This window comes from Crinia signifera, chromosome 19 (genome assembly GCF_055691185.1).
Source record: "Crinia signifera chromosome 19, ASM5569118v1, whole genome shotgun sequence".
Classification (NCBI taxonomy): Eukaryota; Metazoa; Chordata; class Amphibia; order Anura; family Myobatrachidae; genus Crinia; species Crinia signifera.
The window spans coordinates 50,055,225-50,069,967 of NC_139226.1; positions in this window are offsets into that span (position 1 = coordinate 50,055,225).

Sequence of the window (14,743 nt, forward strand, 5' to 3'; positions counted from 1 at the left end):
CTAATATCAATAAAAATACCACTAATTAGGATCTTAAAAAAGGAGTAATTTCATATCCGTCATTCAGCCCCATAGGGACCAATGTATTCAGACTCAAAATCCAGAAAGTCTCTATCTTAATTAATTTTTGGTCCGTATCACCGCCCCTTCTATTTGGGGACACCAATGCAATGCCCTTTACTCTAAGACTGGCAGGGTCACTGTTATGAAATTGTTTAAAGTGGCGCGGGACGCTATGATTTAGAACATTATTTCTAATGTTTCTTATATGTTCTAACACCCGAATTTTTAACATCCGTTTTGTTTTACCGATGTATATTTGTCCGCAGCCACAAGTGAGCATATGTACAACAAACATCGAATTGAAATTGATAAAATGTTTGATACACATATTGCGGGAAATTTACTAAAGGAAATTTGTAAAAAAATAGGTGTATTTGTATCAAGAAATACACCTATTTTCTTTTTCAAATTTCCTTTAGTAAATTTCCCCCATTATCTTTAATCTGAGTCCCTTTTTCCACATGTGAACAGATTTTACACCGTCCACAGGGGAAACAGCCCTTCACACCTAACATATTCCTGGATGCTAAACCAGTTCTAGGATTTTCCAATTGGCTCTTTGCCACCATTGATTTAATCGTATTTGATCTTTTATATATAATTTTTGGTCTATCCTCTAGAATCTAGAATAGACTTTTTACTCCAGAGTTTTGACTATAAAAATGGTTAGCATAATAAAGATAATTATTTGTTTAATATATTCTTTGTATTTTTGACATATTTTATAAATGTAAAACGCCGCCATATACGCTAGTATGACAGGAAAGGCTGTGCCTCACTTGCCTCACCCCACCGCACGACACTGATATATATATATATATATATACACACATACCCATAAACAAACACACACACACACACTTAAATACCTGGATTTGCCTGAGTTTAAAGTTATTAAGTAATCAATGATTTGGATGCAATTGTCAACAATTTGAAAATGATAAGCAGCTCTTCCAACACACCCATGAGGTGACTGCCTTGTGTCGTTTTTGTTTTTGGGGTGTCGCCAATAGCCCTAATCCCCAGCTTTTCTTTCTGCTCAGTTATATAATATGATGCCATGTGGGATTTGATGTGGAGCTGCATCTAAGTAACTGCTAGATCAAGTAACCACCATTTGTTATGTGCTTAAAGAATGGTGCATCTTAATTTCCAGGTTTTTGGAGGTGGTGTCACTTTTTCAGTTTCTTCTCCGTAGTTAGGAGAAGCCGGATCAAGTTTCCGCCGTTTGTTCTGTCCATACTCTTCACAGCGTTTTCTTTTCCGGGTTTCCGGAGGTGGTGTCACTTTTTCAGTTTCTTCAATGCAGTTAGTTTCTTCAGCCTGGTCGAGTCTCCTCCGCTTATTACTTCCATACACTTCTCGCCGTCTTCTTTTCCTAGTTTTTGGAAAAGGTGTGAACTCCTCATCCTCTAGGCACTTTATGAGATGTGGCCTCATTAATGGATAGTTGTATCTGCAGATGGGCACATCGCCGGTGAAGAGGAGCTCCACGGCATTCGCTATAGCAAATACTGCACAGTCTGCTGTGTATGGATCCTGTTTATCCACATCCAGAACTTTAATGTTCTTCAGGGTGTCCTTTGGAATGACAGCCCCATAGAGGTCTTCAAGCTGTTTGCTAGCAGAGGGGGTAAGCTTCCATTCACAACTGTCTGCAACTTCTATCTGTCCATTCCGAAAACAAGACATAAAGCAGTGGTGGCGATCTGTATTTGAGTGCAATTGTACTGCAAACCCAGAGACGGCATCAAAGGAGCCATACGCACATTTAAAATAGCATTGCAATCCTTGTACATGAAATTGCTTTCGCAGTATTTTCTGAGCAGCTTCGGTAGTGCTGTATAGCAGACCAGATCCATCTAGTATGCTTTTATTGCTTTGTGTCGGCCCCAAATTAGCTAGCCACATTTTCTGTAAATGTTCAAGAATCAATTTGAATTTAAAGTAATGAGAAAGTTTGTGTATACAGCTAAACAGGTGTAAAGCTACAACACCGCTCACTCTCATTCAATGAGTGATTGTCCTGTCCAAAGGAAGAACCTTTTCTTTCACAGTTGAGTGACATCACAAAGGCTGTCTGTGACATCATCAGCCTCCTGCTTTAGACTGACAGGCAGAGGATTTTATGAAAACTCAGCACATTAAATGCTTCATTTCCAGCCATATGTGTGAGACAGGCCTCTGATTTTACTCTTAATCAACAGATATACATAATTACAACATACTTGCCTATACATGCAATATAAAAATATCAATAAAAATTAGTTTAAACACATAAAATCCATATTCTCCCATTGAACCTTATATCTTTCAATCACTATGAAGGGACTATTTTCCTCCTCCCATATCAGGAACTTCATTCCAGTAATAAAACATGATTCTTATCATAATACTACACCCATCTTATTTTCCAGAGGGAGTCCTCCCACCTGGCCTCAAGACACATATATTATTCTTAAACATTGGCACAATTATCAATCCAATATATGTCCATCTTGTGCAAATTATGTGACATTTTAAATATCTTATCAATCACACTACATACAATTATATCTAATATCAATAAAAATACCACTAATTAGGATCTTAAAAAAGGAGTAATTTCATATCCGTCATTCAGCCCCATAGGGACCAATGTATTCAGACTCAAAATCCAGAAAGTCTCTATCTTAATTAATTTTTGGTCCGTATCACCGCCCCTTCTATTTGGGGACACCAATGCAATGCCCTTTACTCTAAGACTGGCAGGGTCACTGTTATGAAATTGTTTAAAGTGGCGCGGGACGCTATGATTTAGAACATTATTTCTAATGTTTCTTATATGTTCTAACACCCGAATTTTTAACATCCGTTTTGTTTTACCGATGTATATTTGTCCGCAGCCACAAGTGAGCATATATACAACAAACATCGAATTGCAATTGATAAAATGTTTGATACACATATTGCGGGAAATTTACTAAAGGAAATTTGTAAAAAAATAGGTGTATTTGTATCCAGAAATACACCTATTTTCTTTTTCAAATTTCCTTTAGTAAATTTCCCCCATTATCTTTAATCTGAGTCCCTTTTTCCACATGTGAACAGATTTTACACCGTCCACAGGGGAAACAGCCCTTCACACCTAACATATTCCTGGATGCTAAACCAGTTCTAGGATTTTCCAATTGGCTCTTTGCCACCATTGATTTAATCGTATTTGATCTTTTATATATAATTTTTGGTCTATCCTCTAGAATCTAGAATAGACTTTTTACTCCAGAGTTTTGACTATAAAAATGGTTAGCAAAATAAAGATAATTATTTGTTTAATATATTCTTTGTATTTTTGACATATTTTATAAATGTAAAACGCCGCCATATACGCTAGTATGACAGGAAAGACTGTGCCTCACTTGCCTCACCCCACCGCACGACACTGATATATATATATATATATATATATATATATATATATATACACACATACCCATAAACAAACACACACACACACACACACACTTAAATACCTGGATTTGCCTGAGTTTAAAGTTATTAAGTAATCAATGATTTGGATGCAATTGTCAACAATTTGAAAATGATAAGCAGCTCTTCCAACACACCCATGAGGTGACTGCCTTGTGTCGTTTTTGTTTTTGGGGTGTCGCCAATAGCCCTAATCCCCAGCTTTTGTTTCTGCTCAGTTATATAATATGATGCCATGTGGGATTTGTTGTGGAGCTGCATCTAAGTAACTGCTAGATCAAGTAACCACCATTTGTTATGTGCTTAAAGAATGGTGCATCTTAATTTCCAGGTTTTTGGAGGTGGTGTCACTTTTTCAGTTTCTTCTCCGTAGTTAGGAGAAGCCGGATCAAGTTTCCGCCGTTTGTTCTGTCCATACTCTTCACAGCGTTTTCTTTTCCGGGTTTCCGGAGGTGGTGTCACTTTTTCAGTTTCTTCAATGCAGTTAGTTTCTTCAGCCTGGTCGAGTCTCCTCCGCTTATTACTTCCATACACTTCTCGCCGTCTTCTTTTCCTAGTTTTTGGAAAAGGTGTGAACTCCTCATCCTCTAGGCACTTTATGAGATGTGGCCTCATTAATGGATAGTTGTATCTGCAGATGGGCACATCGCCGGTGAAGAGGAGCTCCACGGCATTCGCTATAGCAAATACTGCACAGTCTGCTGAGTATGGATCCTGTTTATCCACATCCAGAACTTTAATGTTCTTCAGGGTGTCCTTTGGAATGACAGCCCCATAGAGGTCTTCAAGCTGTTTGCTAGCAGAGGGGGTAAGCTTCCATTCACAACTGTCTGCAACTTCTATCTGTCCATTCCGAAAACAAGACATAAAGCAGTGGTGGCGATCTGTATTTGAGTGCAATTGTACTGCAAACCCAGAGACGGCATCAAAGGAGCCATACGCACATTTAAAATAGCATTGCAATCCTTGTACATGAAATTGCTTTTGCAGTATTTTCTGAGCAGCTTCGGTAGTGCTGTATAGCAGACCAGATCCCTCTAGTATGCTTTTATTGCTTTGTGTCGGCCCCAAATTAGCTAGCCACATTTTCTGTAAATGTTCAAGAATCAATTTGAATTTAAAGTAATGAGAAAGTTTGTGTATACAGCTAAACAGGTGTAAAGCTACAACACCGCTCACTCTCATTCAATGAGTGATTGTCCTGTCCAAAGGAAGAACCTTTTCTTTCACAGTTGAGTGACATCACAAAGGCTGTCTGTGACATCATCAGCCTCCTGCTTTAGACTGACAGGCAGAGGATTTTATGAAAACTCAGCACATTAAATGCTTCATTTCCAGCCCTATGTGTGAGACAGGCCTCTGATTTTACTCTTAATCAACAGATATACATAATTACAACATACTTGCCTATACATGCAATATAAAAATATCAATAAAAATTAGTTTAAACACATAAAATCCATATTCTCCCATTGAACCTTATATCTTTCAATCACTATGAAGGGACTATTTTCCTCCTTCCATATCAGGACCTTCATTCCATTAATAAAACATGATTCTTATCATAATACTACACCCATCTTATTTTCCAGAGAGAGTCCTCCCACCTGGCCTCAAGACACATATATTATTCTTAAACATTGGCACAATTATCAATCCAATATATGTCCATCTTGTGCAAATTATGTGATATTTTAAATATCTTATCAATCACACTACATACAATTATATCTAATATCAATAAAAATACCACTAATTAGGATCTTAAAAAAGGAGTAATTTCATATCCGTCATTCAGCCCCATAGGGACCAATGTATTCAGACTCAAAATCCAGAAAGTCTCTATCTTAATTAATTTTTGGTCCGTATCACCGCCCCTTCTATTTGGGGACACCAATGCAATGCCCTTTACTCTAAGACTGGCAGGGTCACTGTTATGAAATTGTTTAAAGTGGCGCGGGACGCTATGATTTAGAACATTATTTCTAATGTTTCTTATATGTTCTAACACCCGAATTTTTAACATCCGTTTTGTTTTACCGATGTATATTTGTCCGCAGCCACAAGTGAGCATATATACAACAAACATCGAATTGCAATTGATAAAATGTTTGATACACATATTGCGGGAAATTTACTAAAAGAAATTTGTAAAAAAATAGGTGTATTTGTATCCAGAAATACACCTATTTTCTTTTTCAAATTTCCTTTAGTAAATTTCCCCCATTATCTTTAATCTGAGTCCCTTTTTCCACATGTGAACAGATTTTACACCGTCCACAGGGGAAACAGCCCTTCACACCTAACATATTCCTGGATGCTAAACCAGTTCTAGGATTTTCCAATTGGCTCTTTGCCACCATTGATTTAATCATATTTGATCTTTTATACAGTATATAATTTTTGATCTATCCTCTAGAATCTAGAATAGACTTTTTACTCCAGAGTTTTGACTATAAAAATGGTTAGCATAATAAAGATAATTATTTGTTTAATATATTCTTTGTATTTTTGACATATTTTATAAATGTAAAACGCCGCCATATACGCTAGTATGACAGGAAAGGCTGTGCCTCACTTGCCTCACCCCACCGCACGACACTGATATATATATATATATATACACACATACCCATAAACAAACACACACACACACTTAAATACCTGGATTTGCCTGAGTTTAAAGTTATTAAGTAATCAATGATTTGGATGCAATTGTCAACAATTTGAAATTGATAAGCAGCTCTTCCAACACACCCATGAGGTGACTGCCTTGTGTCGTTTTTGTTTTTGGGGTGTCGCCAATAGCCCTAATCCCCAGCTTTTGTTTCTGCTCAGTTATATAATATGAAGCCATGTGGGATTTGATGTGGAGCTGCATCTAAGTAACTGCTAGATCAAGTAACCACCATTTGTTATGTGCTTAAAGAATGGTGCATCTTAATTTCCAGGTTTTTGGAGGTGGTGTCACTTTTTCAGTTTCTTCTCTGTAGTTAGGAGAAGCCGGATCAAGTTTCCGCCGTTTGTTCTGTCCATACTCTTCACAGCGTTTTCTTTTCCGGGTTTCCGGAGGTGGTGTCACTTTTTCAGTTTCTTCAATGCAGTTAGTTTCTTCAGCCTGGTCGAGTCTCCTCCGCTTATTACTTCCATACACTTCTCGCCGTCTTCTTTTCCTAGTTTTTGGAAAAGGTGTGAACTCCTCATCCTCTAGGCACTTTATGAGATGTGGCCTCATTAATGGATAGTTGTATCTGCAGATGGGCACATCGCCGGTGAAGAGGAGCTCCACGGCATTCGCTATAGCAAATACTGCACAGTCTGCTGTGTATGGATCCTGTTTATCCACATCCAGAACTTTAATGTTCTTCAGGGTGTCCTTTGGAATGACAGCCCCATAGAGGTCTTCAAGCTGTTTGCTAGCAGAGGGGGTAAGCTTCCATTCACAACTGTCTGCAACTTCTATCTGTCCATTCCGAAAACAAGACATAAAGCAGTGGTGGCGATCTGTATTTGAGTGCAATTGTACTGCAAACCCAGAGACGGCATCAAAGGAGCCATACGCACATTTAAAATAGCATTGCAATCCTTGTACATGAAATTGCTTTCGCAGTATTTTCTGAGCAGCTTCGGTAGTGCTGTATAGCAGACCAGATCCCTCTAGTATGCTTTTATTGCTTTGTGTCGGCCCCAAATGAGCTAGCCACATTTTCTGTAAATGTTCAAGAATCAATTTGAATTTAAAGTAATGAGAAAGTTTGTGTATACAGCTAAACAGGTGTAAAGCTACAACACCGCTCACTCTCATTCAATGAGTGATTGTCCTGTCCAAAGGAAGAACCTTTTCTTTCACAGTTGAGTGACATCACAAAGGCTGTCTGTGACATCATCAGCCTCCTGCTTTAGACTGACAGGCAGAGGATTTTATGAAAACTCAGCACATTAAATGCTTCATTTCCAGCCATATGTGTGAGACAGGCCTCTGATTTTACTCTTAATCAACAGATATACATAATTACAACATACTTGCCTATACATGCAATATAAAAATATCAATAAAAATTAGTTTAAACACATAAAATCCATATTCTCCCATTGAACCTTATATCTTTCAATCACTATGAAGGGACTATTTTCCTCCTCCCATATCAGGAACTTCATTCCAGTAATAAAACATGATTCTTATCATAATACTACACCCATCTTATTTTCCAGAGGGAGTCCTCCCACCTGGCCTCAAGACACATATATTATTCTTAAACATTGGCACAATTATCAATCCAATATATGTCCATCTTGTGCAAATTATGTGACATTTTAAATATCTTATCAATCACACTACATACAATTATATCTAATATCAATAAAAATACCACTAATTAGGATCTTAAAAAAGGAGTAATTTCATATCCGTCATTCAGCCCCATAGGGACCAATGTATTCAGACTCAAAATCCAGAAAGTCTCTATCTTAATTAATTTTTGGTCCGTATCACCGCCCCTTCTATTTGGGGACACCAATGCAATGCCCTTTACTCTAAGACTGGCAGGGTCACTGTTATGAAATTGTTTAAAGTGGCGCGGGACGCTATGATTTAGAACATTATTTCTAATGTTTCTTATATGTTCTAACACCCGAATTTTTAACATCCGTTTTGTTTTACCGATGTATATTTGTCCGCAGCCACAAGTGAGCATATGTACAACAAACATCGAATTGAAATTGATAAAATGTTTGATACACATATTGCGGGAAATTTACTAAAGGAAATTTGTAAAAAAATAGGTGTATTTGCATCAAGAAATACACCTATTTTCTTTTTCAAATTTCCTTTAGTAAATTTCCCCCATTATCTTTAATCTGAGTCCCTTTTTCCACATGTGAACAGATTTTACACCGTCCACAGGGGAAACAGCCCTTCACACCTAACATATTCCTGGATGCTAAACCAGTTCTAGGATTTTCCAATTGGCTCTTTGCCACCATTGATTTAATCGTATTTGATCTTTTATATATAATTTTTGGTCTATCCTCTAGAATCTAGAATAGACTTTTTACTCCAGAGTTTTGACTATAAAAATGGTTAGCATAATAAAGATAATTATTTGTTTAATATATTCTTTGTATTTTTGACATATTTTATAAATGTAAAACGCCGCCATATACGCTAGTATGACAGGAAAGGCTGTGCCTCACTTGCCTCACCCCACCGCACGACACTGTTTTATATATATATATATATATATATATATATATATATATATATATATATATATACACACATACCCATAAACAAACACACACACACACACACACACACACACACACTTAAATACCTGGATTTGCCTGAGTTTAAAGTTATTAAGTAATCAATGATTTGGATGCAATTGTCAACAATTTGAAAATGATAAGCAGCTCTTCCAACACACCCATGAGGTGACTGCCTTGTGTCGTTTTTGTTTTTGGGGTGTCGCCAATAGCCCTAATCCCCAGCTTTTCTTTCTGCTCAGTTATATAATATGATGCCATGTGGGATTTGATGTGGAGCTGCATCTAAGTAACTGCTAGATCAAGTAACCACCATTTGTTATGTGCTTAAAGAATGGTGCATCTTAATTTCCAGGTTTTTGGAGGTGGTGTCACTTTTTCAGTTTCTTCTCCGTAGTTAGGAGAAGCCGGATCAAGTTTCCGCCGTTTGTTCTGTCCATACTCTTCACAGCGTTTTCTTTTCCGGGTTTCCGGAGGTGGTGTCACTTTTTCAGTTTCTTCAATGCAGTTAGTTTCTTCAGCCTGGTCGAGTCTCCTCCGCTTATTACTTCCATACACTTCTCGCCGTCTTCTTTTCCTAGTTTTTGGAAAAGGTGTGAACTCCTCATCCTCTAGGCACTTTATGAGATGTGGCCTCATTAATGGATAGTTGTATCTGCAGATGGGCACATCGCCGGTGAAGAGGAGCTCCACGGCATTCGCTATAGCAAATACTGCACAGTCTGCTGTGTATGGATCCTGTTTATCCACATCCAGAACTTTAATGTTCTTCAGGGTGTCCTTTGGAATGACAGCCCCATAGAGGTCTTCAAGCTGTTTGCTAGCAGAGGGGGTAAGCTTCCATTCACAACTGTCTGCAACTTCTATCTGTCCATTCCGAAAACAAGACATAAAGCAGTGGTGGCGATCTGTATTTGAGTGCAATTGTACTGCAAACCCAGAGACGGCATCAAAGGAGCCATACGCACATTTAAAATAGCATTGCAATCCTTGTACATGAAATTGCTTTCGCAGTATTTTCTGAGCAGCTTCGGTAGTGCTGTATAGCAGACCAGATCCATCTAGTATGCTTTTATTGCTTTGTGTCGGCCCCAAATTAGCTAGCCACATTTTCTGTAAATGTTCAAGAATCAATTTGAATTTAAAGTAATGAGAAAGTTTGTGTATACAGCTAAACAGGTGTAAAGCTACAACACCGCTCACTCTCATTCAATGAGTGATTGTCCTGTCCAAAGGAAGAACCTTTTCTTTCACAGTTGAGTGACATCACAAAGGCTGTCTGTGACATCATCAGCCTCCTGCTTTAGACTGACAGGCAGAGGATTTTATGAAAACTCAGCACATTAAATGCTTCATTTCCAGCCCTATGTGTGAGACAGGCCTCTGATTTTACTCTTAATCAACAGATATACATAATTACAACATACTTGCCTATACATGCAATATAAAAATATCAATAAAAATTAGTTTAAACACATAAAATCCATATTCTCCCATTGAACCTTATATCTTTCAATCACTATGAAGGGACTATTTTCCTCCTCCCATATCAGGACCTTCATTCCATTAATAAAACATGATTCTTATCATAATACTACACCCGTCTTATTTTCCAGAGAGAGTCCTCCCACCTGGCCTCAAGACACATATATTATTCTTAAACATTGGCACAATTATCAATCCAATATATGTCCATCTTGTGCAAATTATGTGACATTTTAAATATCTTATCAATCACACTACATACAATTATATCTAATATCAATAAAAATACCACTAATTAGGATCTTAAAAAAAGAAAAATTTCATATCCGTCATTCAGCCCCATAGGGACCAATGTATTCAGACTCAAAATCCAGAAAGTCTCTATCTTAATTAATTTTTGGTCCGTATCACCGCCCCTTCTATTTGGGGACACCAATGCAATGCCCTTTACTCTAAGACTGGCAGGGTCACTGTTATGAAATTGTTTAAAGTGGCGCGGGACGCTATGATTTAGAACATTATTTCTAATGTTTCTTATATGTTCTAACACCCGAATTTTTAACATCCGTTTTGTTTTACCAATGTATATTTGTCCGCAGCCACAAGTGAGCATATGTAAAACAAACATCGAATTGCAATTGATAAAATGTTTGATACACATATTGGGGGAAATTTACTAAAGGAAATTTGTAAAAAAATAGGTGTATTTGTATCCAGAAATACACCTATTTTCTTTTTCAAATTTCCTTTAGTAAATTTCCCCCATTATCTTTAATCTGAGTCCCTTTTTCCACATGTGAACAGATTTTACACCGTCCACAGGGGAAACAGCCCTTCACACCTAACATATTCCTGGATGCTAAACCAGTTCTAGGATTTTCCAATTGGCTCTTTGCCACCATTGATTTAATCGTATTTGATCTTTTATATATAATTTTTGGTCTATCCTCTAGAATCTAGAATAGACTTTTTACTCCAGAGTTTTGACTATAAAAATGGTTAGCATAATAAAGATAATTATTTGTTTAATATATTCTTTGTATTTTTGACATATTTTATAAATGTAAAACGCCGCCATATACGCTAGTATGACAGGAAAGGCTGTGCCTCACTTGCCTCACCCCACCGCACGACACTGTTATATATATATATATATATATATATATATATATATACACACATACCCATAAACAAACACACACACACACACACACTTAAATACCTGGATTTGCCTGAGTTTAAAGTTATTAAGTAATCAATGATTTGGATGCAATTGTCAACAATTTGAAAATGATAAGCAGCTCTTCCAACACACCCATGAGGTGACTGCCTTGTGTCGTTTTTGTTTTTGGGGTGTCGCCAATAGCCCTAATCCCCAGCTTTTGTTTCTGCTCAGTTATATAATATGATGCCATGTGGGATTTGATGTGGAGCTGCATCTAAGTAACTGCTAGATCAAGTAACCACCATTTGTTATGTGCTTAAAGAATGGTGCATCTTAATTTCCAGGTTTTTGGAGGTGGTGTCACTTTTTCAGTTTCTTCTCCGTAGTTAGGAGAAGCCGGATCAAGTTTCCGCCGTTTGTTCTGTCCATACTCTTCACAGCGTTTTCTTTTCCGGGTTTCCGGAGGTGGTGTCACTTTTTCAGTTTCTTCAATGCAGTTAGTTTCTTCAGCCTGGTCGAGTCTCCTCCGCTTATTACTTCCATACACTTCTCGCCGTCTTCTTTTCCTAGTTTTTGGAAAAGGTGTGAACTCCTCATCCTCTAGGCACTTTATGAGATGTGGCCTCATTAATGGATAGTTGTATCTGCAGATGGGCACATCGCCGGTGAAGAGGAGCTCCACGGCATTCGCTATAGCAAATACTGCACAGTCTGCTGTGTATGGATCCTGTTTATCCACATCCAGAACTTTAATGTTCTTCAGGGTGTCCTTTGGAATGACAGCCCCATAGAGGTCTTCAAGCTGTTTGCTAGCAGAGGGGGTAAGCTTCCATTCACAACTGTCTGCAACTTCTATCTGTCCATTCCGAAAACAAGACATAAAGCAGTGGTGGCGATCTGTATTTGAGTGCAATTGTACTGCAAACCCAGAGACGGCATCAAAGGAGCCATACGCACATTTAAAATAGCATTGCAATCCTTGTACATGAAATTGCTTTCGCAGTATTTTCTGAGCAGCTTCGGTAGTGCTGTATAGCAGACCAGATCCATCTAGTATGCTTTTATTGCTTTGTGTCGGCCCCAAATTAGCTAGCCACATTTTCTGTAAATGTTCAAGAATCAATTTGAATTTAAAGTAATGAGAAAGTTTGTGTATACAGCTAAACAGGTGTAAAGCTACAACACCGCTCACTCTCATTCAATGAGTGATTGTCCTGTCCAAAGGAAGAACCTTTTCTTTCACAGTTGAGTGACATCACAAAGGCTGTCTGTGACATCATCAGCCTCCTGCTTTAGACTGACAGGCAGAGGATTTTATGAAAACTCAGCACATTAAATGCTTCATTTCCAGCCCTATGTGTGAGACAGGCCTCTGATTTTACTCTTAATCAACAGATATACATAATTACAACATACTTGCCTATACATGCAATATAAAAATATCAATAAAAATTAGTTTAAACACATAAAATCCATATTCTCCCATTGAACCTTATATCTTTCAATCACTATGAAGGGACTATTTTCCTCCTCCCATATCAGGACCTTCATTCCATTAATAAAACATGATTCTTATCATAATACTACACCCGTCTTATTTTCCAGAGAGAGTCCTCCCACCTGGCCTCAAGACACATATATTATTCTTAAACATTGGCACAATTATCAATCCAATATATGTCCATCTTGTGCAAATTATGTGACATTTTAAATATCTTATCAATCACACTACATACAATTATATCTAATATCAATAAAAATACCACTAATTAGGATCTTAAAAAAGGAGAAATTTCATATCCGTCATTCAGCCCCATAGGGACCAATGTATTCAGACTCAAAATCCAGAAAGTCTCTATCTTAATTAATTTTTGGTCCGTATCACCGCCCCTTCTATTTGGGGACACCAATGCAATGCCCTTTACTCTAAGACTGGCAGGGTCACTGTTATGAAATTGTTTAAAGTGGCGCGGGACGCTATGATTTAGAACATTATTTCTAATGTTTCTTATATGTTCTAACACCCGAATTTTTAACATCCGTTTTGTTTTACCAATGTATATTTGTCCGCAGCCACAAGTGAGCATATGTAAAACAAACATCGAATTGCAATTGATAAAATGTTTGATACACATATTGGGGGAAATTTACTAAAGGAAATTTGTAAAAAAATAGGTGTATTTGTATCCAGAAATACACCTATTTTCTTTTTCAAATTTCCTTTAGTAAATTTCCCCCATTATCTTTAATCTGAGTCCCTTTTTCCACATGTGAACAGATTTTACACCGTCCACAGGGGAAACAGCCCTTCACACCTAACATATTCCTGGATGCTAAACCAGTTCTAGGATTTTCCAATTGGCTCTTTGCCACCATTGATTTAATCGTATTTGATCTTTTATATATAATTTTTGGTCTATCCTCTAGAATCTAGAATAGACTTTTTACTCCAGAGTTTTGACTATAAAAATGGTTAGCATAATAAAGATAATTATTTGTTTAATATATTCTTTGTATTTTTGACATATTTTATAAATGTAAAACGCCGCCATATACGCTAGTATGACAGGAAAGGCTGTGCCTCACTTGCCTCACCCCACCGCACGACACTGATATATATATATATATATATATATATATACACACATACCCATAAACAAACACACACACACACACACACACACACACACACTTAAATACCTGGATTTGCCTGAGTTTAAAGTTATTAAGTAATCAATGATTTGGATGCAATTGTCAACAATTTGAAAATGATAAGCAGCTCTTCCAACACACCCATGAGGTGACTGCCTTGTGTCGTTTTTGTTTTTGGGGTGTCGCCAATAGCCCTAATCCCCAGCTTTTGTTTCTGCTCAGTTATATAATATGATGCCATGTGGGATTTGATGTGGAGCTGCATCTAAGTAACTGCTAGATCAAGTAACCACCATTTGTTATGTGCTTAAAGAATGGTGCATCTTAATTTCCAGGTTTTTGGAGGTGGTGTCACTTTTTCAGTTTCTTCTCCGTAGTTAGGAGAAGCCGGATCAAGTTTCCGCCGTTTGTTCTGTCCATACTCTTCACAGCGTTTTCTTTTCCGGGTTTCCGGAGGTGGTGACACTTTTTCAGTTTCTTCAATGCAGTTAGTTTCTTCAGCCTGGTCGAGTCTCCTCCGCTTATTACTTCCATACACTTCTCGCCGTCTTCTTTTCCTAGTTTTTGGAAAAGGTGTGAACTCCTCATCCTCTAGGCACTTTATGAGATGTGGCCTCATTAATGGATAGTTGTATCTGCAGATGG